At 41.6% G+C, this 26,878-nt stretch overlaps 1 protein-coding gene across 2 annotated transcripts in view; it reads right to left on the reverse strand.

Annotated features, from left to right (window-relative positions):
- KHDRBS2 (KH RNA binding domain containing, signal transduction associated 2) overlaps window positions 1-26,878 on the reverse strand; it is a 575,389-nt gene that overhangs the window by 184,573 nt on the left and 363,938 nt on the right. The window lies entirely within an intron of this gene.

Here is a 26,878-nt window from a genome sequence, read left to right on the forward strand (position 1 = left end):
GCCAGGCCATGTGTGTCATAAAATGTAATGCCAGGTAGCAGATATATAAACTTTATAAAGGACATCGACAAACACAAAGTTTTTTTTAAAAAAAAATCCCTTAAAATAAACCATGCTTGAAACATTAGCACTTGTTGGTCTTAAAGGCGCTTTCTTTGTATCTGTCCCATGCAATACAAGGAACTGGGCAAAGAAAGCTCTGGCTCTTTCCTTCCATTTCCAGGGGACCGGGAGGGGGAAGAGCCTCAGCCAATAGAATGAGGAGAGGCTTGGTTAAATAGCTCTGCTGCATGATTGAGAGAGATTGATAAAGCAAGCTATTCCTCCCCCCTTCCTCTGCAAAGGAGGAGCATCAGCCAATGGAAAAATAAAGGCTTCGCTCTGTAGCTCCTGTGTGATTGATTAAGCCTGGCAAAGTATGATGCAGAAGGAAGTGAGAGGGAGAAGGAAGTAGACAGCAGACGGTTGCTCGGGGGCCTGATAGGAGCCCTTCAGGACCTGATTCAGCCCCAGGGCTGCATGTTTGACACCCCTGGTTTAGGACATACTTTGTTTTCAACACACAAATTCAATATATTTTTAAAAAGATGACTATGCCAATGTTAAAACCCAACACTCTTTCAAGTAATTGCCACAAAATAAGTAGATTTTACATGCATGCTGAGACAAATAAATGACTTGACAACAAAACAAAATTGAGTATCTTTTTCATGTTTCAAACAGTAAACAAAATCAGTAAACAGTAAATACCACACATATTTGTAGTCATTTATTTCATTGTGGGGATCAATATGGTCATTCTGATTCAGTATACAGTGATTACGAGGTTAACATTCCAGATGCTGCAACCACAGAGGATTCATGGCACAAAATAACAGCCAAGCAAATCCTAATCAATGTGTTATTCGCAATAAACAAATATGTGTATGAAAGCATTGAAACAATATATATTTGTTCTTCACTGTATCTACAAAAGCTATTACAATGATCCTAGGTGAAATGTATGCTTTCTTTGACCTGCAGCTGCAAGGCAAATGCACAGTGCCTCCACTTGTCCCCATATTCCCATTTGGTTGAATGACATCATGCCAGTTTATAGTTCAATTCCTGTGTTAGACACTAAGCATAGAATCCAGGTAAAACTGGGTTTTGGCAGGCAACCACAGAGCATAAAGGGACAATCTTGTTATATATATAAAAGATAAAGTTAGTCTGACATGACTTAGTAATCACAGCCATCCTTTCTAAATACTCAAGCCATCCTTTTTAAATGCTAAATGCTTATAATAAAAGTGGTTTCAATGAAATAAACAAGCATATATATTTTGTTCTCTGTACTGTTAATAAGGTCATTGTTTTAATGTCTTCTTGAAATAGAACTCTTGAGTTGTCTTTTTGATATCTTTATACTGTGTTGATCTTTCCCCCTTTCTAGTTAAGACATTAGTAATTTTTTTAAAAAGTAGTTTAGTCTATTACAAAGATATATTGCAACTCTGGGGTGACGTCGTATCATGACGTTTTCATGGCAGACTTTTTACGGGGTGGTTTGCCATTGCCTTCTCCAGTCATCTACACTTCCCCCCACCCCAGCAAGCTGGGTTCTCATTTTACTGACCTCAGAAAGATGGAAGGCTGAGTCAGCCTTGAGCCGGCTACCTGCACCCAGCTTCCACCGGATTCAAACTCAGGTTGTGAGTAGAGCTTCGAGTGCAGTACTGCAGCTTTACCACTCTGTGCCATAGGGCTTCGTTTGCACTTTTATAGGTATACCTTAACGGAACACGCTGATTCAGCCTGACTGAATTGCCATTGTGCATTCATAGAACCATAGAGTTGGAAGGGATCTCCAGGGTCATCTAGTCCAACCCTCTGCCCAATGCAGGAAATTCACAAATATTTCCCCCCACACACCCAATGAACTCTTTTCCATGCCCAGGAGATGGCAAAAAACCCTCCAGTATCTTTGGCCAATCTGACTTGGAGAAAATTGCTTCCTTACTCCAAAATGGCCATCAGCATTTCCCTGGACATGCAAGAAGGGCCTGCGAGAACAAAGCACTGATCCAACCCTTCCTGTCTTCCCTTTCATGATCCACCTAAGTTCACAGAATCAGTATTGCTGCCAGATAGCCATCTAGCCTCTGTTCAAAAACTTCCAAGTAAAGAGAGACCACCACCTCCTAAGGAAGCTTGTTTCACTAAGGAATTGCTCTAATTGTCAGGAAGCTCTTCCTAATGTTTAACTAGAAACTCTTTTGATTTAATTTTAACATGTTGGCTCTGGACTAACCTTCTGGGACAACAGAAAACAACTCTTGCACCCTATAGGACAGCCTTTCAAGTACTTGAAGATGGTGATCAAATCACCTCTCAGGCTAAACATGCCCACCTCCTTCAACCTTTCCTCAGATCCTTCATTATGTTTGTAGCTCTTCTCTGGACATGTTCCAGCTTGTCTATATCCTTCTTAAATAGCAGCGCCCAAAACTGAACACAGTACTCTAGGTGAGGTCTAACCAGAGCAGAATAAAGTAATATCATCATTTCACATGATCTGGACACTATATTTCTGTTGAAAAAGCCCAAAATTGAATTTGTCTTTTTAGCTACCACATAACACCACTGACTCATGTTCAGTACACGGTCCACTAAGACCCTTATATCTTTTTCCACATATACTATAGACAAGACAAGTCTTCCCCTCCTATAATTATGCATTTGATTTTTCCTACCTAAATGCAGAACTTTACATTTATCCCGGTTAAAACTCATTTTATTTGTTTTAGCCCAGTTTTCCAGCCTGTCATGATCACCCTGTATACTGACTCTGTCTTCTACCATATTTGTTATCTCTCCCCAGGGCTATTTTTTTGTAGCAGGAACTCCTTTGCATAGTAGGCTACATACCCCTGATGTAGCCAACCATCCAATAACTTACAGTAGGCCCTGTAATAAGAGCCCTGTAAGCTCTTGGAGGATTAGCTACATCATGGGTGTGTGGCCTAATATGCAAAGGAGTTCCTGCTACAAAAAAAGTCATGTTCCTCCCAATTTAGTATCATCTGCAAATTTAGTAAGCATTCCCTCTATTCCTTCATCCAAATTATTTATAAAGATGCTGAACAAAACAGGTCCCAGGACAGATCCTTGAGACACTCCACTTGTCATTTTCCAGGAGTATGAGGAACCATTAACAAGCACTCTTTGGGTGTGATCTGTCAACCAATTACAGATTTAACTAACAGTAATAGGATCCAAACCACATTTTGGATTTGTCAACAAGAATATTATGTGGAGCCATATCAAAAGCCTTTCCAAAATCAAGATAAGCTATGTGTACAGTATTCCCCTGATTCAGCAAGGTAGTATTTTTCTTGAAAAAAGAGATAAAGTTAGTCTGACATGACTTAGTAATCACAGCCATCCTTTCTAAATACTCAAGCCATCCTTTTTAAATGCTAAATGCTTATAATAAAAGTGGTTTCAATGAAATAAACAAGCATATATATTTTGTTCTCTGTACTGTTAACAAGGTCATTGTTTTAATGTCTTCTTGAAATAGAACTCTTGAGTTGTCTTTTTGATATCTTTATACTGTGTTGATCTTTCCCCCTTTCTAGTTAAGACATTAGTAATTTTTTTAAAAAGTAGTTTAGTCTATTAAGGCAGCATGGGATTAAATGATATTCATGATAGAGCCTTCCTGGGCAATATTAAAAGACCGAATATCTTTTTAAAAATGAAGATTCTGGTATCAAGATCAGGTAGCACTACACTGCAGGCATTTTTACAGAGGTCATAGGGCCAAAAATCTGCAACTTCTGTCCTTTATATAGGCATTCAGTTTGATTTAAGTAGAACTCATGGGTGTTAGCTAATATCATTTAAGAACATAAGAGAAGCCATGTTGGATCAGGCCAATGGCCCATCCAGTCTGACACTTTGTGTCACACAGTGGCATGGTTATATGTTGTATGAGCCATGTAAATATATCGAGTAACCTCAGTGGGCTGTTTTGGTTTACATCAACACTATTAGCAAAATCATAAATTACATTATCTCTCAGAAAGGGGGAAAGACCACCTTTACATTCAAGAGTTTAATATGAGACAACATTTAAGATATTCCAAAACAGATTTCCCCTACAACTAATTACTCCGCCATTCTCACATTTTATAATTGTTGTGCTTAAGAGTAGTGGACTAGTTTTTGTTATATATATGGCACTTGAAATTTTCCCTTACACCAATGAAGCTCTTTTTTCTTCTTTGCCACCTTTATTCCCACCTGCAGTATGAAACCCTTTCTCTGTATCAGAAAATTTTCTAGCATTGTAATTAAGCTAACCTTCCAAATACTGCCTATCAGGGCTTTTTTTTGAACAGGAAGGCACAGGAACACAGTTCTGGCTGGCTTGGCATGAGGGGGTGTGGCCTAATATGCAAATAAGCCCTTCCTGGGCTTTTCCTGCAAAAAGCTTTGTGCAAAACAATGGTGATGTCAGGGGTGTGTGGCCTAATATGCAAATGAGTTCCTGCTGGACTTTTTCTACAAGAAAAGCCCTGCTACCTATTAATAAATTGCCTTCATATGGTCCTTGTTCAGTTTTCTGTCTGGACATGGCACAGCCACTTTTATCATATTTAGTGAGAATAACATTCTAATGGTGGATACATATCAAGTGTTTATGTCGATAGTATTCGGTTTCCCATATACTTTTTAGATACCACAGATCTTAAAGTTTTGTTGACAAGCCCAAGTACTCTTACAATTTCATAATTATATGTAACTTCCATTCCTTATTTTACTGTGTTCTAGTACTTGGAGGCTATTTATACCAGTCCAGGAGCAGTACTGGGAAGTGGCATTTTGGGCTGTGGTAGGAGAGGAGATGGAAAGTCACACTCCACTGATGGGAATGCATTCATCAGTGTAAATCTCCAGGACTCAGAATTTCAGGGAAGCCTGGACTGAGAGTACTTCCAGGAGAGCCTGGAGTGTTCAGTTAGCTAAGTCAGTGTAATAACGCTCAGTTTTGCTTTCTGTTGCTGGTAATTACTGGAGTGTCTTACTCAAGTGTGCCTCACTGACTAACTACCAACACACACAGAGGCAGTCCATCCACTAGGCAACCCTAGGCGGCTGCCTAGGGCATCAGATTGGGTCCTCCCTCCCACCCCTGCCTGCAGGTTGATTGATGTCACCCGGGAAGAGAGGCTCATGGGGGCCCGGAAGAGGCCACACTCTGCCTGGCCTCCTCCACAGCCTTTACTCTTGTTACCATAGGCAAAGCCAGAGGGTGGGAGAGAGCATGCGCCAGCACAGCAAAATATAGGGAGGCTGCATGCCACCCAGCTGCCATCGTTGTGCTTCCACTTCTGGAAGCAGAGCAACAGCGAGTGGGGGTGTGTAGCTTCTCTGTGCTTTGCTGCATGTGCTCTCCCCACCCTCTGGCTTTGGCCGTGGTGGTGGTGGGGGGTGGCCGGGTGCCTAGGGTGCCAGATGCCCCAGGACTGCCCCTGAACACACAAAGCCCTGCATTGTATTTTAGAGTAATTTATAATGTTTTATGGTGATTGCTTTAATATTTGTAAACTGCCTTAAATTTAAGAAATTATAAATGTTTAAATGTTTTATAAATGTTTAAATAGGTAAATAACGTTTGCAAGTGATATGATGGTTTCATCTAAACAATCGTTAAGCACTTATGCTGTAATTTAATAGGCTCTTACTAGTTAGCAAGAACCACTGGAAGTGGGATATTTCTGAAAACATATCTATAAATCAGATGCTCAACTGTGATACCTAGATTAATAGAAGACAGAGCACCAGGTGTAATCAACATATTGGTAACAACACACTGATTCCTGCACAACATCAACCAACAGCATGGTATGTACATTAACCGGATGGGTTCCGGTATGGGTTGGGAGGGAACAGACAAAAAAGAAATTTATAGCAATCAATAGGAAACACTAGGGAAAGCCCTTTATTCATAAATAAGTAATGTCTTTGTCATGCTTTTGTGACTATTGGTACACTAACTTAATAGCTTTACGAGGACACCTGCTGCTTTGTTTCATTCTATCTTCCTCTCCTGAATACTGTATAGCTCTGTAATTTGAATAGCTGCTTACTTAACAGCAAGTGCTGATGTGGAAAATTAAATATATTACTCTGATGGAAACTATGGCATGGTCACCTTTTAGCTATGGCAGACTGCCTTCTAAAACAGATGTTTAATAATGAATTTCCTAGATTAATATGGCCAAGTACTGAAACGCTTACTGCAGGTTAGTATAAGAGATGTAAAGACATTAAGATGCTGTCCACAGAACTAAAGACCAGCTTTTCAAGATGAGTATTTTTTTTAAAATCATACTATGGAACTATGCTTCATGGTGAAAGGACAATAAAGCTGATATTAAAACAAAATCACGTCTATTCTATTTTTCAACCCTCTCCAATAGAGTCACAAATAGATTTTAAGTAATTAGTTCTATGAGTCAGTCCCATAAGATGTTGTTCAAACACAGAAGCCTGGAACAAATACCAGTTGTGGTTAAGTGCATGGACTCTAAACTGGGAGAATTGGGATTGATTCCCCACTTGTCCACATGTAGCTGCTTAGTGACCTTGGGTCAGTCACAGTTCTTTCAGAGCTGTTATCTCGAGAACAGTTTTCTGAGAGCTCTCTCAGTCCCACCTTCCTCACAGGATGGGAAAAGGAAGGGAGGGAGATTGTAAACCACTCTCATACTCTGAATGAATGGTGGGGTATAAATCCAATCTCCTCCTCCTCCTCCTCTTCTGCTTCTGCTTCTTACCAGAGTCCCATGGTTGATTTAGTTTCACTCCTACTGGTGGAACCCATGGGAGTCAGGTGTCGCTCTCCAGCAATACTAGGACACATCAGAATATCTGGTTTTGGCACAATAGTGTTGATATTCCAATGCTTCCTCTGTATTTGCATGTCCACAGCTATGGACTTACTGTGCAATAATTAGCACCCTCTTTCAGTTTTCTGCCATGTCTTGCCATCTTCTTTTGGAAATAATCTAATTAGGGTTCCTATGTTTCTTCAATTGCATTGCCTGTGTATTTGTTTCCAGAGTCAAACTAATATCCTGGTAATTACTCTTCAAGCCCTTTATGACCTGAGTTTCATATGTATAAAGGGCAACATCTCCCAATATAACCTTATTTACTCCCTTCCTTCCTTTCTTTCTTTCTTTCTTTCTTTCTTTCTTTCTTTCTTTCTTTCTTTCTTTCTTTCTTTCTTTCTTTCTTTCTTTCTTTCTTTCTTTCTTTCTTTCTTTCTTTCTTTCTTGATTACTCTTTCTCTCATTTTGCTCACCTGACCACTACCAGAAACTGGGCCTTTAATTGTGCTGAATTTTGCCCAGTCATGCATATTTTCCATTATTGCAGACAGTGAAGTTGTCATTTTATAATTTAGTTTTGGGTGGTTATTTATTTATTTGGAGTGGTATTTAGATTGTTGTCAAAATGAACATGCAGTAGCGACCTTAAGCCCTTTGGGGACAGGATATATTTACCATTAATGCCCAGAAAATACCCATCATGATGCAAGCATACAGCACATTACTTAATGTTGACTCTGGGTTAGAAGCAGTGTTCCCTGTAAGCTGAGTTAGTGTGAGCTAGCTTGCAGATCTTTAGCCTCCAGCTCACACATTTTTGTCTTAGCTCAGGAAGGATTACTCCAGAGCTATGAGGAAAAACAGAACATCATGATCACCACCTTGGTTGCCAGAGCACCTGGAGTCACTCACACACGTCTGCCAGAGAGTGTGAGTGAGCCTATCCAGGGGCGAAAGTGAGCTATGCAGTACTGGTAGCCAGAATGCTAAGAAGGCACTCAGGAACGGAGGAGACTGCGCTGCCAGGAGCTATCCAGGCGAACAGTTTTGAAGCACTGACCATGGAATCCACTGTGGAGGGCTAACACCACACGCAGCCATCTTCCTAACAGGCCAGACTCCATTCCAGCGAAGCGAACAGCTCACATACTCGCCAGATGTCACCAGTGATTGCAAGCCATCGACCCACCCCAGGAGTGGCTAATCGTCCAACCGCCACTGTCTTTGTTCAGCGGAACTCTAAACAAAGGTTGGTGCCAAGAAGAAGACAGAAGAAGAGGAAGACCATCTTCAGCCAGAGCCAAGTTTCTTTGTGTAAACTGGGTGTTACCTTAGATTACAATTTGGCTCTCTATTGTCACCTTTTAGATAAGTGTGATAAACTCAAGCACACCTTCACCCAGTCGTTCTCCCCATTCTTCTCTTTGTTATCGCCTTGGAGCATCCCCACCCTGGTCCATTTCAACCTGAAATTTCACTCAGGTATCCAGGATCCAAGTCTGTTCATTGGTCAGGAATGGACACCCAATGAGGTGACACCAATGAACTTTCTATTGGCTCTCGCAGTAGTCCAGCCCTTATGGTCACTGCGAAGCCTCCCCTTTTTGGGAGGTCATGCATCAGCTGACCACTTTCCTCCTCCCTCGTACCTCCCATCCTCTAAGGGCTCAAGGTAGTCATAACGTGTGGACTAGCTACCCACAGGTGTGCTTCTAACAGTATCCCAATTCCACTGTCTAGATCCATCCCCGATTCTAAGGCCAAGTTTCGGGTCCCCTCTCCCAATTCCTCGCTCATCGCCATTGTAGCCTTCCTTGAAGACTATGATCGGTAAATATCGCCCTGTTCATCTACCTATGTGTTTCCCTATCTCTCTATCTATTTTTCTTAGAACTGTATGTATGATTTTATGAGTATTTTATCTTGTATGAAAGCCTATATTTTTCTGGAATAAATTTTACTTGTTTTTACTTAATTAAAGTCCCTAATATTTTTAAGCATTAATTTCTGGACGTGGAATCCTGTATACACAGGTAAAAGATCCTGATTAAGCCAGGTGCCCACCTGACAATTCCCCATCCTCGTTTTGAGGGCGTTTTGGCTTACAGAGCACAATAATTTATGCAGTAGTTCACAACTTTTATGCCAGTAGCTCACAATATCAGTAGCTCACAAAGTAGAATTTTTGCTCACAAGACTCTGCAGCTTAGAACATTGGTTAGAAGTACAACGAAGATGGACCTTTCCCCCAACCACTGTCTCTGATAATAAAGGCCATTTGAATGACTTGGAGTTTCCCTGTGTGGGCATAATAAAGTTCACAAACCTATATGCTGTTCATGACGAGCCCTTTTTCTAAAAATCAGAATTTGGATGATTTTGTAATAGTATTCAATTTGTTCTATTTAGTTTTGGTGACTTTTTAAAGCTGTCAGTTTTAATTAATCATTTTTTAAAAGTTAATTAAAATGTTTTCCTTTATGTTAACTATTTTAAGAAGTCTATTCTCATAGAATACCTTCTCTTTCTCCTTTTCATGCATTGTAATAGGCTGGTATTATCCTCCGGTTTGTAGGTTTTCATTCCTATGACAAACTAAACTTTCATAAGAACATAAGAGAAGTCATGTTGAATCAGGCCAAAGACCCATCCAGTCCAACACTTTGTGTCACACAGTGGCCAAAAAAAAAGGAGGTTCACAAGTGGGGCTAGAAGCCCTTCCACTTTGCCCCCCCCCCCAAGCATCAAGAATACAGAGCATCACTGCCCCAGACAGTTCCAATAATATGCTGTGGCTAATAGCCACTGATGGACATCTGCTCCATATTTTTATCCAAACACCTCTTGAAGCTAGCTATGCTTGTAGCCACCACCACGTCGTGTGGCAATAATTTCACACGTTAATCACCCTTTGGGTGAAGAAGTACTTCCTTTTATCCGTTCTAACCCGACTGCTCAGCAATTTCACTGAATGCCCACGAGTTCTTGTATTGTGAGAAAGGGAGAAAAGTACTTCTTTCTCTACTTTCTTCATCCCATACATAATCTTGTAAACCTCTATCATGTCACCCCACAGTCAACATTTCTCCAAGCTAAAGAGCCCCAAGCATTTTAACCTTTCTTCATAGGGAAAGTGTTCCAAACCTTTAATCATTCTAGTTGCCCTTTTCTGCACTTTTTCCAATGCTATAATATCCTTTTTGAGGTGCGGTGACCAGAATTGTACACAGTATTCCAAATGACCACAGTCTTGCATTTGATTTGCCACAGTCTGTGTTCCCTTTTATTAATCTCACTTGGACTAGCTTTCCACCGCTTAAAGGAATCCTTCTTACCTTTTACAGCTTCCATAACTTTGTTAACCATGTAGACCTTTTCTTATACCTCTTTGTACCTTTCCTAACTTGTGGTATATATTTTATCTGAGCTTCTAGGATTGTAGTTTTAAACAGCCTCCAAGCTTCCCCAAGGGTTTTGACTGCATTTACCTTTCCTTTCAGTTTCCTCTTCACATGCCTCTTCATCTCAGAGAATTTAGCCCTTTTAAAGTTAAAAGTGGTTGTGCTGGTCTTTTGGGGCAACTCCCTATTTATACAAATGGGGAAATCAATAATGTTATGGTCACTGCTCCCAAGAGGTGCAATCACTTTTACATCTCTCACTAGGTCTTGGGCATTACTTAGGACCAAATCCAGGATCGCCCCACCCCTGGTAGGTTCTGTGACCATCTACTCCATAGCACAGTCATTGAGCGTCTAGAAATTCAATCTGTTTCTCTTGACCAGAACACATATTTACCCAATCAATCTGCGGGTAGTTAAAATCACCTATTATGACACAGTTTTTGCGTTTAGCCACTATCTTTAATCCTTCCATCATGTTATAATCGTCCCCTATATTTTGATTTGGTTGGCAATAACAAACTCCCATAGTTAAATTTCCTTTCGGGCCCTCTATTTTGACCCAAAGCATTTCTAGAAGGGAATCTAATTCTCAGTCTTACTGGACTGTATACCCTCTCTGACATACAGAACCACCCCACCTCCAACCTTTCCCTCCCTATCTTTCCGATATAATTTATATCCAGGAATCACCGTGTCCCACTGATTCTCCTCATTCCACCAAGTTTCTGAAATTCCCACAATGTCTATGTTTTCCCCCAACACTAAACATTCCAACTTCCCAATTTTACTTTGAACACTTCTAGCATTTGTATACAAACATCTATAATTTCCCAGGCAAGTTAGGCCCGCAACGTTCCTCCTGCTGACTCGAGACTTTGGCAGACAATCCATACTGTTTGTCACCATCTCAGTGGACAACTGTGATCCATTACCCGGTAGAAAAGTAATAGCTAACCCTTCATCTCTTTGAGATGAGTCCTCCTGAACCAGAGACATTTCATCTCCTGCCGGCTTTCCCCCAAGATTTAGTTTAAAAACTGCTCTGCCACCTTTTTCATTTTAAGCGCCAGCAGCCTGGTTCCTTCTGGGGGCAAGTGGAGACCATCTCTTTTGTACAGTTTCCGCTTGTTCCAGAAAGCATCCCAGTGCCTAACAAACTTAAACCCTTCTTCCCTACACCATCGTCTCATCTACACATTGAGACTTCTAATTTGTGCCTGTCTCTCCAGCCCTGCACATGGAACAGGTAGCACTTCTGAGAAGGCTACCTTGGAGGTCCTGGACTTAAGTTTCCTGCCTAGCAGCCTAAATTTTTCCTCCAGGACCTCACAACTGCATTTCCCCACATCATTGGTGCCAACATGCACCACGACCACTGACTCCTCCCCAGCACTGTCTATCAGCCTATCTACAACACACGTAATGTCTGCTACTTTTGCACCAGGCAGGCAAGTCACCATACAGTCAGTACGTGGTTTTGCCACCCAGCTGTCTACTTGCCTAAGGACTGAATCACCAACTACCAAGACCCCCCCTCCCTCCCTGCCCAGGGATGGTTCCTTGGCATGAAAGGATATCCGCTCACTAACTGAAGAAGAGGTCCCTTCTGAGGGCGCATTTCCCTTGTCCTTAGTACGGTGCCCTGTTCCCTCTCGACCCTCATGCTCCCTGACAGCAACGGGGCTGCCATGTTCAGAGTGGGGCTCATCTAACACGTCCCCGAGAGTCTTCTCTGAGTGCCTAACTGTCTCCACTTCTCCATGTCCGCCTCTGCTTCTCCAGGTTTCTCTTATTATGCAGTATCTGTCTACTCTTCTCAATCTCTCTATTATTTGTCTCAGACAAACTGATTCTCCCTCCACACATCAGAACACACACACACACTCTTTCTTTCTTTCTTTCTTTCTTTCTTTCTTTCTTTCTTTCTTTCTTTCTTTCTTTCTTTCTTTCTTTCTTTCTTTCTTTCTTTCTTTCTTTCTTTCTTTCTTTCTTTCTTTCTTTCTTTCTTTCTTTCTTTCTCTCTCTCTCTCTCTCTTTCTTTCTAGCATTCTTTCTATCATTCTTTCTATCCTTCCTTTTCTTTAAAAAACCAAGCAATTTTATTTTGGGAATTTACATAGTAGATTTCACAACTATTTTTGGTAATTTTTGCGGGCAAAATTGTGGATGGCTTTTATTTCAGAGGCCAGCACCAAAGGTTTGTAGCTGATTGGTATGACCTAATTAACCTTTAATTTAACCAACAGAGTCACTGCACTCAACCCTGTGTTTTATGCATGATTGTCAGGCAGCAGCATTACTCTTTCACTATGAAATCTGCAATGCTGAATTACAACTCAACACATAATGCAGGATACTGCATATTTCAATGAGGTTTTTCATGTGCTGGAAGAGAGGATATTGCTATACTAAGTAGTGAGATGTTTGTCACTGAAGAATCACATATAAGAGAGACTACAGAAACTAATATCAATTTCTAATATTACATACTGAAAGCTTAATTAAGAAAAATTAAATTGTTCATAAAACTATTTTCTACATTATGAATTATCTTCAACAAACTATAGAATAGTTTAAAATACTACTACAGATCAGGAAGTTTCTGAAACCCTGGGGAAAGGCAGAAAAAAAATCATTGTTTACATTGGAAGTTATACTAAAAAAAACCTCCCATCATGCACTGAGGCCACAAAATAAACAAAGATGGTGAATTAAAAAAAAAACCCAGCTAGAATACACCCAAACAAACTTTTTTAAAATGTAAAAAAGAGAAAATCTGACATGTGTCTTCCTTTCACGAACTGAATGAAAATCAGACATGATAAATGGTTCATTCAACAGCTCAAAATAACCCATTGCAGACACACTATGAATATGAGAATTCTTTTTCTTCCCTAGCTTTTTGCCAACTCACGATGCTTTTGGTGTTGTACCAACTGCAGCATAATCATGCCCATGGCATCAAGCTATCAAGCTAAAAGAAAATACTTTTTCCAGAGTTCAGTATTTCTCAGCATTTTCCCACATATATCATGCTTAGTATTTAAAATAAAAGATTTTAAAGATACACAGAAATAAAAAATATGTGTACAGAGAAAATCTTAGTAAATGTTAGATGCTTATACAAAACATCTAAGATTCTGAGAGTATGAAGCAGGCCTTTGTATTGAGCCGAATTTGAGATTCTATTAGTTCAGGGACAGATTTGGTGGGATGGGAGAGGAGATATAGATGTTTTTCTGCTTCACTTGGTGTATTGTTCCTCAGTAAAAGTTACTGTAGTTTCAGTCATATAAAAATGCATTTATCTTGGACAGTCATGGGTAGTGAAAGATAAATTACTTCTTGAAATTCAAGGTGCCACAATAGCCTTTAAGTTTCTGTACCTTGAGGCAAACTTAAATGCCAGATGATTTCTTTGGAAAAAGTCAAGAGTCATAGCAGCACATTTTTTATATCTTTATAACTGCATTTTTTATATTTATTAAGGTTCTTTCAGTTATATAATAGTAATTTCAAGACCAGAAAGTGCAAGTGTAACATTTGGCAGACAATGAAATGCTGCTTATAAAAAAATTAAATTATTGCCCATACAAATGAATGAGGCAATTCATTTGAATGTAAACATAGGTTAGAACAAAATTAATGCATCAAGTAATGGTTCTTTCCTTATGTGCCGCTAATGAGATTTCAAAGTGATTCTACTCAGGTTAATATGAATATTCAAGTGGAAGACCCACAAGGACTTGCAGGGGCATTTAATTTTCCCCTCCTCCACTAGTACTTTCCCTTCCCTTGCAGCCCAAATACCCCTTTCCCTTTTTCTGCTTCCTTCTATCCTTTAAACCTCCTTCCACTAGCCAACCATCTTTATCTGCCCTCCATCTTCAGCTTTCCTGGAGGTCCCTTCCAACTCTATGATCCTATTATTTCCTTCCTTTCCTCCCTATTAGGGCTGCCAAGCCCCTGGTCTGGGCGGGAAAACATTAGGCCAGTGGGGGGAACCTCCCCCTATGTCACCAGCTCAATGATGTCACCCGGAAGTGACATCATCATGCTGGCGATGTTGCGCATAGCCACTCTAGGCATTTCCGGGAAAACTGTTTGGTTTTCCCAGATGCTGTAGACATTTGGGAGATGGCTAGAGTGTCCGGGAAAACCATAGAGTTTTCCTGGAAATGTCTAGAGCAGCCACATGTGACATCACCGGCGTAATGACATCACTTCCGGGTGATGTCATTGCATTACATGTGAGCTTTGCGCATGTGCAAAAGTCCTCCGCTGGAGAATGCAGGGGATTTGGCAACCCTACTCCCTATGGCAGCCTCTCCCAGAGAAAACTCTGGCCAAGTTGCGTGGTGCTGGCTGACCTGGGCCCAGTTGCATGATGGGACACCTGCAGAGACTTTCATGGGACATCTCAATGTCCTCTCCTCTCCTCTGTCTTATTTCCCTCCTCCAAGCAACCCCATATCCCTCCCTTTCCCTGCTTCATTTTCTCCTTCTCATCCATCAATAAACCTTTTATCTGCCCTTACCATCTTTAGCTATATTTATTACTTATTAATGTCCACTGAAGACATTAGTTCTTAAAGCTAAAAGTGCTTCTTTTATCACTGGGCGAGACAATCCCGATTTTTTTTAAGAGTTCAGATATTCCTGAAATTTTGGGGCTCTTCTCAGATTTATAGAAAGATCTGACTTGTCTGTCAATACTATACAATCTCTTGATTGAACTATCCATAAATGGAACCTTGTTGAAAATTAGATATATGAATGAAAAACAATGGTCTGCATTTAAAAGCTAGATGTTCTATGGAAGATGGCCTTTATGTTCAAGAATAAAATGAAGCATTGTCTCAAAAAATCTTTGATGTAAGACAAGATAGCAGATAGAGACAACAGTGTTGCTTAGGAACTCTGATAGAAAGGACAAGAATATGGTGTAATACCAAGGAGAACTCTTACAGAATGAAAATAGGTTTGTACTTTTCACATCTGGCACCTCCTCCCATTTGGAAAATACAGAGTCAGTAAGAAGTTTAGGGGTGGGATTTAAGTATACAAAATTCTTATCTCTATCAAGTTAGCTATTTTAGCTTGCAACAGCACAAACATTAATAACAGCTCCCCTCCATCCCTCTTCCACCTACACAAAGCAATCCAGGAGTTTGCAACCTACATCCCAACCCTCACAATTCTAAATGCAATTAACAACTCTAATTAAATACACATCTCATAAATCTCAGCATCCCACATCCAGGGAATGTTGAGCGCTGGTTCACACAAGCAGTCATCACCTGAGGACTTCAATATCAAGTAATAACTTACATGTACAAAAGAATGGGCCTTCTGAGAGAACCTTCATTTTGCTCCACATGACTCTAAATATGCTTTCCATATAGAGATTCAGCTGCTAGCTGTCAATTTTACAATTAAAGATCTTTAAAATAAAAGAATAAAAGAATTAAGAGGAGGGTCAAGCAATGCTCTACAAACATTAATGAACCCAAGGAGGCTTTGAATTTAACATGGAAGAAATTCTGTATATTGTACTGGAAGGTGTTATCTTTTTTTTCTCTTTGCTTACTGGTGGGATAGATGAGCAGGGCGGGGGGTGGAATGGGATTAGAGACATGGTGCCATAATTCATAGTATGTGGGGGTAGGGAAGATATGGTGGTAGGAGAAGAGCAAGCAAGGTATGGGTAAGAGATAGCAGACAACTGAATGCTATTTGCCCCTTCTGGCTCTTCTTTTTGGCATACTGATATTGGTAACCATATTAACAGCTCAGCACCAGGATATAGAATTCTTTTGCTAAATGCCAGGTCAGTAACAGAAAAACAATAGCCATTCAGGATTTAATTCTGGTTGAGAGAACTGATCTGGCATTTATTTATTTAAGTATATATTATTACATTTCTAGTCTGCCCTCCCATGGATGGCAAGGCTCAGAGAGTTACAGCAATACAGACCAATATAATACAAATATAATAGGTTACAATAAAACAGTCAATACTGTCAGTACATTATTAAAATCAAATTATAAAATCATTTCATTTGAGTATAGCTATTTCTGAGGTGCTCCATATATGTTTACACAGATGGTAAAACCCTGTTTTGGGAAGTGTGCAGATGACAAAAGGCTATATATGATGAAAATGCACTGAAGGTGCTCTGGGGAGAGCTCTGTCACCTCAATCACAGGCCTGGTGGAACATCTCTGTTTTAAAGGCTCTGCAAAACTGCAGTAAGTCCTGCAGGGCCCAGATCTCCCCTGAGGAAAGTGTTCCACCGGCTGGTGACAGGGTTGAAAATGCCCTGAGTCTGGTCAAGGCTAAGTAGACCTCCTTCAAGCCAGGAACCACCAGAAGATGTTGATCCATCAAGTGTAATGCTCTTTAAGGGATGTACCATGAGAGAAGGTCCTGAAGGTATGTTGATATCAGACTTCATATGACTCTAAAGGTCAAGACATACTTGATACAGTACTCAACTGGAAAGCCAGTGCAGCTGGCGGAACACTGGTTTTATATGTGCTCTTAATGGTGTTCCTTTGAGAACATGTGCCACTACATTCTGGACCAGTTGCAATTTCCAGGTCAATTACCATATAGCACATTACAGTAATCCAGCTTGGAAGTGACTGTTGCATGGATCACAGTGGCATGATCACAGGGAAAAGGGTAGGGAGTCAGCTGCTCAACCAGCTGAAGATTTTAAAACATGCAGACCTGGCAACATTCATGACCTGGGCCTCCATTGATAATGAGGCATCCAAAGTCATCCCCAAACTCCTCACCATTGCCCCTGGTAAAAAGGGCTGCTTTTAAATCCAATAGTAACAGTAGTATCAATCCTTGATTCAGATCTCTGTGGAGATCATCTGTGAGGGCAACCAGAGTTGTATCCATCTCATAGCCTGGATAGAAACTGGACTGGACTGAATCCAGGACAGAGGAGTCATTCAGGAAAACCTGGAGTTGTTCTGCTGCCGCTCTCTCATTTATCTGAGAGACTTAGCTAGGGAAGGGGAGTGGGGAATAACCTCTCTCAATTGTGCCCTCTAGGGTACTCAGTGATACCTCAGCATAGGTTCAACTGGTGGAGAGATGGTGTATATGATCGCCATAGTCTACAAGGATTCTATCCCCCCTAGCACAGTGCCCTGGTTACTAAAATCTTCTGAGAGTGGGGCTGGCTGACTGCATTCAAGAGATAGTTAATGCTCCTTTAAGAGAGGGAGTAGTCACCCTATCCTTGAAACAGGCTGTGGTGCATCCACTTCTACAGAAGCCTACCCTAGACCCATTAAAAATTATCAACCAGTCTCAAATGTTCTGCTCCTGTGTAATGCGATTGAATGGATGGTGGTTGGACAACAAGTTTTCCTAGATGGGGCAAATTGTTTAGACCCCTTCTACTCTGTGCTTAGGCCTGGTTATGTAACTGTAGGGTTGACAATCCCCAGGTGGGGCAGGGGATCCCCCGGTTTGGAGGCAGGGACTGTATGTGACTGTAGGGTTGCCAATCCCTAGGTGGAGGCAGGGGATCCCCCTGGAGGTTAGATTTCAAAAGGAGGTGCTGGGGGACTGCTGCTCAGTCCTATGGTTTTTGGCCTGTGAGGTTCTGCAAAGGTCTATCTTATCCTCTATGCTCTTTAACATCTACATGAAACCATTGGATGAAGTGATACAGAGAACTGGGCTGATTGTCCCAATATGCAGATGACAATGACTATCTCATATTTCCAGCTGATCCCAAGGAGCCTGTAGAATCCCTGAACCAGCACCTGGAGGAAGTTTTGGAGTCAATGTGGATTAATGAATTAAAGCTTAATCCTGGCAAGACAGAAATGCTACTCATGGGCAGAAGGTCTGATCTGAGATTTAAGGTGTCATGCATTCTTAATCGTGCACTCTCCTTGAAGGAACAGTTCCATAGTCAGGGGTTTGCTCTTGGACCCAGGCTTACTGCTAGATAAGGAAGTGGCAGCTGTGTCCAGGAATGCTATCATCTTTGACTGGTTAGTCTCTGTGGTGGAACTGGCCTGCTCTGGGCTTACCTCTATGCTTCCCATTGCCCAGCGCCTGATCACCACAGGGACTGTTTACTGCCTTGTGCACCCACTTTCCCAAATGACTGTCTTTTCTCTGGCACTCCTTTTAAAAAAGCGGGTCCAAGATGGTGGAGGTCTATGTGGTACAGAGAACCACTACCAGCATCAAAAGTTATAAAGTTATAATGAGAGAATGTTCACAAGCATACTTTTAGCACAGCTCCAGACTGAGCAAGGGATTCAGAAGGAATGGGTAAAACACAATTCCTCTGTTCCTCTCTCTATATGTGCCCTATCAGATGTTAAAATATAGGACAGGCTCCTTAGCTTAGGATGCTATAAATTTTCACAGATTTATGATTACCTTGCAGCTTCTTTCTGATCTTTAGCCCTGCACATGGTTAATGGCTGACTCCTCCAGACCTCAGGTAAGAGTTCTGCCTGCTCTAATGGACTCAGCACAAAAGAGAGCTTCATCCTTGCTCTACTGAGTTTTATCACCTCTCTTTTCCAAACCCACTGAACAGGTCAGGTCAAGTCAGAGTAGCTTTTCCAGAGGTCTTCCTTCCTGAAGTCTTTCCAAATCCCTGTTCTCTGTTTGACTATCCCATTGTCTACTACACCTATTAGCATTTGTATGAAGGTGGGCAGAATCTGTCCATGAAATTTTACCCACACTCATGGACAACAGATTTGGAAAAGAGAAAGATAACTATTCTTATACAGCATTATTTTTTTGGGAAAAAAATTAAGCAGTAGGCCACTATACTGGCAGCTTTACATAGCAATATTTTATTCTGGTATTATACAAGAGGCTACTATAATGTTACCCTGTGTTTTAACACAACTTGATTGCTTAATCATCCCCATCTTTTAAATCTATTAGCCTTATAGGAAAGATACTTAAGTGGAAAGCTTTTGAAGGGAGAATTACTAGAATTCAAATACTGTGTAAATTACTGAACATTTTTATGCCCCGTGTCTGTTGGACAGTGGCCATAAAGTGACCTTGGCAGAGCTATTTACAGCCATGTTTAAAATGCACAATTTAACCTGCAGTGAATAAAAACGTATTTATCACATCACCTTCAGCAAAAGTAATCACACACCCCTCTCTCTTTCTGCTGTTTTTGGCACTCTATCATGAAAGTTCACAAAATCATCATAAAGGCTTCGTAATTACAGTTATTTAATTGTAGATCAAATAGGCTTTTTAAAGTGATATAAAACATTATCTGTACAATCACAAATGTACCCTGCTGAGCTGACAAAGGAAACTGCTTACCATAAAGACTTCCAATTATCTCCCAAGGGCCCTAGTATGAATACCACAGTATGCATCACTTTACAGTTTAAAAATACATATTTATATTTGTAGTGAAGGAAAAAGTTGCTTCCATTCCAATTTATGCTCTTGAGAACTTCAGCCAAGTCCACACACAGTCATTTGGATATGTACAGGTACAGCCACAAGGAGAGCAATTTCCATATTTATACTGTGAAGAGTTAACAAAGTGTTGGTTCCACCATCATTTTTTTATACACACCCCTTCCCCTAATGTCCAATGCAGGTGCATTTCTCTAGCTGCACAATTGCCAGTTAAATGCTATATTCCCCCATAGTCAGAGGCAGCAAACCTCTGAATACCAGTGCTGGGTGGCAACATATGAGAAAGACTGTGGCTTCTATGCTGTTGGTTATCCTACCAAGATACCTGATTTGCTGCTGTGTGAAACAGTATGATAGACTAGACTGGCCACTGGTCTAATATAGCAGAATCTTCTTATTCACTCATACTCACCTTTGTTGGCATAACAAGACAACACCATAAGGATAACAATAGAGTCTGTGGTCAAAAAGAACATATTTTCCTGGAAGCTTGGACCGATTTCGCACTCAGCTTACCTGCGGTCATGTTCTTCTTCTCTGTTCAGCGTCTGTCGGATTTCCCACTATCTGCACCAGAGTTAAAGGAGAGTCGCGGCTTTCGCACAGCAAACGGAAACCACTAAAAACCAGTTTCCGTTTGCTGCGCGAAAGTCGCGACACTTCCTGTAACTGCGGCGCAGATAGTGGGAAATCCGAAGGTCGCCGCGCAGAGAAGAGGAACGTGACCATAGGGTAAGCTGAGTGCGAAATTAGTCATGGTAAAATAATTTTGCTACATATTCAATGGTTTCACTCTTGTTTGAGGCTAACAGTGAAAAGATTTGATGGTCCTCAAATGGACCCTCCAAGGGTTGCAAAAAGTACAGTATGGAGATCATCACAGAATTTACAATACAGAAGAACATGGTGATTAACCTCAATCTCATTCATCCCACATGGGCATAGCCTATCTAAATATGGAATTTTCTTAAATCTCCCATATAAAACCATAGACAGGAGAACATTAAAACAAGCTAATGTAAACGCCCTGCGAAGGTGAGAATTGATCAAACAAGATAAATATACAGGAAGGGTAGAGCCAAAGGAAAGCTCCCAATGCACTGGGGAGAATCTTCTTATTTTATTTTATTTTATTTTATTTTATTTTATTTTATTTTATTCCTTTACTTCCAAATTCATATCTCACCTTTCTGCCTTTATGAGGGCCTTTATGAAGGTACATGATAAAATTATATTATAAAACAAATAAAAACATATAAAACATACTTCATTAAAAAACTTATTTCTAAACTTTTTAAAGAGTTTAGAAATAAAGTCCGAATACATACCAAAACAGTTTAAATGCATACAAAATCTAAAAACATCGGTTAGGAAGGAGGGATCACTGAGGAAATGACAAATGAACAACCCCCCCCCCCACACACACACACAAAACATCACCTGCTGGTGAGAGATGGTAACAGAAAGAAACAGAAAAGTTGCATAGCTTTGATGCCACGACCAAGAAGGCCTTCTCCTGGGTTGCCTAATCTCAGAAGGCAGGGGCACTTTGAAGATAACCATAATGGTTGGATGGGATCATAATGGATACGGTGGCCTTTCAAGTATGTTGGTCCAAACTATAAAGGGTTTTGAAGGTTGTATAAGAACAATAAGTTTCTTATACAACCTTCAAAACTCTTTATAGTTTGGACAACCTTCAAAAGGTTGTATAAGAACCTCATTGTATAAGAACTGTATATTCTTATACAACGAGATGAAGAGAGGGTCTCAGACAGCAGACTTGAGGTGGTATCAGCCTCCATTTCCATTGGTGCCATTACTTGTTGGCACCAAATTCTGCTCTCCATTGGAAAAATGTGCACTTGCATAGTAGTGCAACAATATCCCTGCTGCATACACTGCTCCCTTGTGTCACCCTTAGCTGGCATCCTTGGGAGTATTGGGTCTGGAGACTTTCTGGAACAGAAAGTTATTTCATGATTGTGTAGAATTTTTTAAAAAATGAAATTCCTGTATGGCCCCTTCCAACTGTGATTCTATGCATTTATAGCTGATCTTACATTGGGCAAGGAGTTGGACTAGATGATCTACATGGCCCCTTCCAACTCTGTGATTCTATGATTCTAGAGTGTCATGATATCACTTCTTGTTCCAAAACAGGAAGTGATGTCCATGCCTTGATCAATATTATTTCCCTCCATTCCCCTTGCCACTCCACTGAGCGTGGGTGGGGCACAAGGAGTTTGCTAAGAGGTCTCCTGCCATAACCCTACCCCTAGAACACAACCAATTCTCCTTCCACCAGTGGATAGAACTATCATCTTCCCAACAAACCACATGAACTGTCCCCAATTAAAAGCATGTATGTTCATTTACTGATGTTCATAATGAGAACAGAAACTCAGGTTGCCAGGTCTCCTTGCCGGTCTAGCAGGGGGATTTGAAGGGCATTTTGGGGATGGTTGGGAATGTTGTGTGGGGGATGCTCTGGTTTTTGGGCAAACTCTATGGTTAAATCAGGTTTAAACCGTAGAATTTGCCCCCAAACCACATGAGGAATCCCTGTTTAGAAGAGGGGTTTCCCCTACTGGTCTGCAGTGGGGAGAAGCCACCGAAACTGGGGGATCCCTCACTGGGTCCTGGGAGCTGGCAACCTTAGCAGAAACTGTACCTCCTCATAAAGTACAACATTTTAGACTCAATCCTTTAGATTTTAGACTCAACATTTTAGATTTTAGACTCAACATTTTAGACTCAATCCTTTAGATTTTAGACTCAACATTTTAGACTCATAGAGTAAATGTTAACATATACACAGTTACTTTCCTTTAATCTGTGGGATAAGCCAGAGCATATATCCAATTAAATAACTGAGTGCCTCTCAACTGGTAAATTCTAGCACAGTGCTGCTAAGATTAATTTCTTGGGGATGAAAGGGCATTGAAGACTTAGGTACTTTTGTAATATTTATATTACTTACAGAACGCATCATAAGCAAATAAACATTCCTGTATCTTGCAGAAGATCACCAGGGACAACCCTTCAGCACTCGCTGTGCTGTGTCTTCACTCTGATTTAAACTCTAAACTTTGTTTACATGCCTTTCAGCTACTGTCTTCAGCTATGCTTCATCTTCTTATCTAAAAGAGAGTTCTTGAAATTTTGATTATTAGGCATATATATGTATGTGTATGTATAACCACACACACAAAAGGTGCTCAGCCGTCAAGAGATCACTTCCCAAGCATAACCTTCTGTTTATGAAATACCAATTGACTATCCAGGAGTAATAACCAGCAATCTACCTAACAAAGTAATGGTTGACTTCCAGATGTTCTACTGACCAAAGAGTCCCTCACTATTAAGGTACTGGGCTTAACAGAAATCAACAAAATGTTTATAGAAACATCTATTTACTGCTGTTCATACTGTTCAACAGCCAGCTGCCAAAGGTTTAATTCTTCAAGAATTAAGCAGTATTTTTATTTACTCAGGGGGACTCATTTCAACACCAGTGTATTCCATGGATAAAGATAAATTGTGTCTCCACCATTCATGGTTTTTATTTCCTCTTATAATTAACCCTCAGAAGCTTTTGGAGGCCATTCTCTGAGGGATATTGGCTGGTGCAGAGATTGGGAGTTGTGAAAGAGACACAGAAAGGCCTCCAGAGCCTATGAAACACTCTGAGCATTGGCCTTGTGTTGCAGAGGGATCCGCTCACCGTCACAGTGCAGTGGCACCCAGTGTGTGGGTAGCAACCTCCTCCGTTCAGGCCTCTTTTGCTCTGGTGCCAGCTGCTAACATGGCGGAGTTTGTCCCCACAGCAGAAAGAATTCCAGCTGCCCAGTGGAGAGGATCCCAATGATCCTGATAAGGACTGTATCAACTGGGAATCAGCCTCCCTGTAGGACACTGATGCCAGGAGTTTCAGCTGCAGCTCTGTTTAGTGCCACGGTTTTGCTTTCCATTGCAGTTTTGCTTGTGGCCAGAACAAAGAGGACCATAGGAGCCCTAGGGAAAGCTCTGACAATCTTGAAATGGCTGAAGAGTTGGCTTAGTGTTGTGGCCACCTATGAGTGGACGTTGGTGTTCCCTGGATGTATTGTGAAGGCTTCAGTATTGCATTGGCCATTCACAGTACAGCAACTGAGTGTGGTACAGTGACTGAATTTGCTCCATAATTTGGGTCCTATTGCTATAAATCCTGGGGAAATTTATCAGGGATACCAGGAAGTTCTTGGCTCTGCCTGGTGGCGTCTGAGTGCATATGTCTATATGGATGAGCAGTTTCAGTGGCAGCTGGGCCTGGATTGCCTCGCCGGGTGCCCTGAGGTGCTTTAAGATCCTGACCAGGAAGAAGCAGAGGACAGATCTATCTATTAAAACAGAGAGTGGAAGACCTATATTATCAATTACACAGAATGAGAATCTGGGAAGCCACTCCTGGGACTTTTTCCCCTAGATAATCTCTCTCTTGGAGAATAGGCAAAGTAGTACATTGGCCAATGGTTGGAGAAGTCAGAGTTTTCTTCCTACTCATTGTATAGTTTTAGTCCTATTAGGGGGAGGGAGGGTTTAGTAAAGTAGAGAGTTGGGTGGGGACTGTTTAAATTGCTAGCCCATCAAATCAATATGTTTATTTGTATCCAGTGTTGAAATTGTACAAATTGTAACTGTGAGTTTATCTTGCGGTTTTTGTGGAGCACGGCTAAGTGAAGTGGGGGAGGTAGAAGGGGAGGATGGAAGTTAAAGAACATCACCTCAGGTGCCAGCCTTGGGCTGGGGATCCCAGCTATCCAGGGCAGGGGGTGGTATGGTTATGGAAGAAGGTCTTGGTATGGAAGCGGATAGAAATATGGATATGCACAGTCCCTTTCCAACCTTTGTCCCATCCTAAGAAACATCAGTGAGAGGGCACAGATTATTTACTCCCCTTCAGCACTGATGCTGCGCAATACCAGTTCCATAAAGAATAAGACCAGGACTCTGCAAGATTACCTTGCAGCTCAGTCAGTGGTCCTGGCTTGCATGACCAAGACTTGGGTATGGGAGGTCAAGATAGTTGCCTTGAAAGAACTTGCCCCACTAGATTTCTTGGTCCTACTTGAGGGTGGGGGGTGGCCTTGCTCATCTGGGAGGCTTTCTCCTTCAAACCTCTTCACATCCTGAAGATCACCAGTATTTAATGTGTTGGCTTGGTGTGGGAGTCTGAGATGAGTCTGGCCATCTGTTTGGTGTACTGACCACTTAGGACACTAGGAGATGGCCTTCTGGGCTTGTTGAAGGTGGTGACTGGATGGACTCTGGAGTACCCTAGGTCAGTGTTTCCCATTTGCAGGGTTGTGACCTGGTACTGGACCATGAAAGCCTCACTACCTGGTCATAAGAAAAGCCAAAGCTAGCCCCGCTCCCAGCAAAGCTAGCCCCACCCCATCTCTGTGTTGTGCAGAGAGGAGCTGGGCTGCTTCTTCTTCCTTCCCCCCTACTCCCAGTGTTTGAAAGAAAAGTTGGCATCCATTTTCTTGAAACCAAGCAAGCTTGGTTGTAGCTTGAGGCAGGGTTCCAGTAGTAGCAGCTGAAGGAAGGGCCTACTAAATGTGTCAGCATATTTTGAGGTAGAGCAACTGCCAGGGCCCAGTGTGGGTGGTACACAGTGCTGGCATTCCTGATGGCAATGGCAACAGCACTCCCAACTGCATACAGTGGCCAGTGCTGTTGAGGAGGGGATGTGTAGGTGGTGCAGACAATTGAACATGGGCATTAGGAGTGCTTGCAAGCTGGAGAAGAATACACAAACAGATAGGTGTGAGGGTAAAAAAAGGAGGACCGCCCACTTTCCACCCCCATTTTGGCTCAGCATGAGTTTCAGAGAGATTTTTCTGAAAATGAATTTACTTCTGAAGAAGAGACAGGTTTGGGGGAGTGTCCTGGAAGTGACATCATAGGAAAAGGTGGAGTTTTGGTTCAGTGTGCCCCGGAAGTGACATCACTTGGTCCTTGACACCACAGGAAATGACATAGTTCTTGGCTCCACTCCCAAATTTTAGTGGGCCACGAAGGAGAAATGTAAATATAACCAGGCCATGGGAAAGAAAAGTTTAGAAAACCCTGCTCTGTGGGATCCACATCTCTCCTGCATCTCTCTGGATGAGCTGGTAGGATGTCCCATATGCTCCCGTGGGAAATCATCCCCCTGTATAAGGAAAATCTCAGGGGGATGAAATGGAAGCTTAGGCAACTAGAGCGAATTTGGTGGCATGCTTCCGATGAGGTGGCATGAACATCTCATAGTTGCTCTGCATATGTCTAAATGTGTAGTTATGCCATTAAAGGTCTGGATGGACATCTCATAGGAAGTTGGTAAAATCCTATGAGATGGCAGTGAAGACTGCAAAGAGGGATTTCTACTCAGCCTCCATTGCATCCACAGGCTCACACCAAACTCATTTGTTCAGGGTAATTTGGTCATTAACATCCTTCACAATGAGAGGTTCAAAGAATAGTAATTCGGCTATTGGTTCAGAAATGTTTATGCGCTTTTTTGTGGATAAAGTCGTGTTGCTCCGCCGTGACTTATCTGCCAACCTTGACACAGTGAGTAAACTGGAGCCCCTTGGTTGTTTTTGAGTTCAGTTTGCGATTCTTTCAATATGCAGTCTTCTTTTGATGCTGACAGGGTCTTGAATGCTGCTCGGCCAACCACATGTCTACTTGACCCATGACCCTTTTGGCTGGTTAAGGCCAGCAATGAGAGGATCCGGGGCCCTATGAAGGAAATTACCAACCTGTCCTTAGAGGCAGGATTGTTTGCAGAGGGCCTCAAGGAAGCAGTAGTTGTACCACTCTTGAAAAAGCCATCGAATCCTTCAGATCCAGCCAATTACTGCCCAATCTCAAATGTACCATTTCTGGGTAAGGTAATTGAGAGAGCAGTAGCTAAACAACTACAGGGCTTCCTGGAAGACACATCGACACTAGACCCATTCCAGTCTGGCTTCTGCCCCAGCCATGGGACTGAGATGGTCCTGGCCACCCTAACAGATGATCTCTGTATACAGATGGATTGATGTGGGACAGCTCTGCTGTTGTTGTTAGATCTCACAGCAGCATTCAACACAGTCAGTTATGAC

This window comes from Heteronotia binoei, chromosome 1 (assembly GCF_032191835.1).
Source record: "Heteronotia binoei isolate CCM8104 ecotype False Entrance Well chromosome 1, APGP_CSIRO_Hbin_v1, whole genome shotgun sequence".
Classification (NCBI taxonomy): Eukaryota; Metazoa; Chordata; class Lepidosauria; order Squamata; family Gekkonidae; genus Heteronotia; species Heteronotia binoei.